Source organism: Pteropus vampyrus, unplaced genomic scaffold, assembly GCF_000151845.1.
Source record: "Pteropus vampyrus isolate Shadow unplaced genomic scaffold, Pvam_2.0 Scaffold16, whole genome shotgun sequence".
Taxonomy (NCBI): domain Eukaryota; kingdom Metazoa; phylum Chordata; class Mammalia; order Chiroptera; family Pteropodidae; genus Pteropus; species Pteropus vampyrus.
The window spans coordinates 2,325,104-2,327,010 of record NW_011888797.1 but is presented as its reverse complement, the minus strand read 5'-3'; positions in this window follow the sequence as shown (position 1 = coordinate 2,327,010).

The following is a 1,907-nucleotide window of genomic DNA, read 5'->3' as shown; positions in this document are numbered from 1 at the left end:
GTTGGCTCCACCAGGGGCCTCTGACAGGAAAATGAAGGCACTGAGCCTCACGGAGGGCAGGGCCTTGAGCGGGCGAGGGACCAGGGACGTGGGACGAGGGACGAGGGGCAAGTTGTCCAGCTCGGGAGTCCGAGCCAGAGGCTACTCTTGTTTCGTGAGGTAAATCTTCCTTGTTGGCTCCGCCAGGGGCCTCTGACAGGGAAATGAAGGCCCTGAGCCTCACGGAAGGCGGGGCCTTGAGCGGGCGAGGGGCGAAGGGGCAGCCGCGGGTTGAGCTGGACCTGACGGTTTACGCCGTCCTGGGCAGGTTGGCCGCAGAGAAGAAGGGTGGGCATCCATCAGCCATCTCTCCCTCCTGCTGCCCCAAACCCGTCAAAAACGATTAAAATTAACTAAGGGCCGCTCTTCATTTGTCCTCGATGCCTGTGTTGCGCAAATCTTCCACGGACGTTAATTTTCCGCGGCGCAGATTGCAGAATGTTTTTATTTTATCCTTATGTTGCCGTAAGCTCATTTTTGGCGTGCTCGTGGTCGGTCCCGCCAACTACCATTTCACTTTGTGACTGAAAAGCAAAAGCTAGATTTGCTTACAGTCAGCCAGACACTGGCAGAGGCAGGACAAAATTCCCATCTCCCAGCCCACAGGTGCGAACTCTCCGTAGCATCACACCTGCAAGCAGGGTTTACGCTCTCCTTATCTTGTTAACCTTTGGTTCATCCAAATAAGTGAGGAGACTCCTAAAATGTTATTCCCCTAAGATAACCTGTATTTGAGATATCAAATTTTGAATTTTACCAGTTTATTTAAATGGTGTCTTTGGATTCAGAAGGTTTGAGAGATCTATTTATTTTTTAATCAGAAAACATCTAAATATGGTGCCCTCTGGAAGAAAACATACCGGGAAATCTGGGAGGACATCAATGGAGGATCAGGTTATAAGAGCCTATGACTTTGAGAACGAAGATAAAAAAGATCTGAGTGTTTCAGAGGAGGACGTTACTGAAGGTACAGTGTATTTAATATTGCTGGGCACTGACTATGTCCTGCAGTAAATTTATTTTGAACCTATTGTATTTTAAACGATAAGAAAATTTTGTAAAGCATTTTCATGTACTTCATGTTCCTCATTTGGAGTTAGAGTAGCTCATATAGCATCTCTTGGCTTTGCAGTCATTATTCCCAAAATGTCTGATAAATAGTCCATGGCTTATTATGACATTAACACAAGAAGTCTCACAAAATTGTCCCTATGAAATGGTCCTGGATCTTGATTTAATTCCACCTCATCTTTAGAGAAAGATTGCATTTATATATCTGCTTTAACAACTCATGTTGGCAAAAAGTCTAAAAGACCTCGAAATTAAGATTACGTCATTAAAAATTACCAAAAGAGCATACTTAATTTCAAAAATATTTTTATTTTTTATTGTCAAAACAGAGAAATCTCCAGTAATTGATAAGCATGTGAAGAAAAGGAATTCAGGAGTAGAAGATGTGGGGTAATGTACTCAGAATAATTTTTGCCTGTTAAAGTACTCTAAGAAAAGTCTACTTTGGTTGTTCAGTTAGTATTATATGTAAAATACTGGGAGTGTGACATTCCAAAATAAGCGTGATATTTTATGGATCCTTAATTAAAAGTTTTTAAATGTAATTTCTTCACAGGGGCGAAGTACAGAATATGCTGCAAAGATTTGGAGGTATGTTTTAGGCGATACTTTTATTTAAAGAAAGCTTTTTAAAACCATATAACTTGTATAATAGGAAATTTTAATCAGTGTACTGAAGACTGTCATTTAATGCCTTGTTCTCATATGTAAGATTTTGCATAAATATATGATTCAGCTTCATTAATTTCCTTACTTAACCTTTCCAGTTTTTGATGTGAAGAGTTTGAATGGTACTA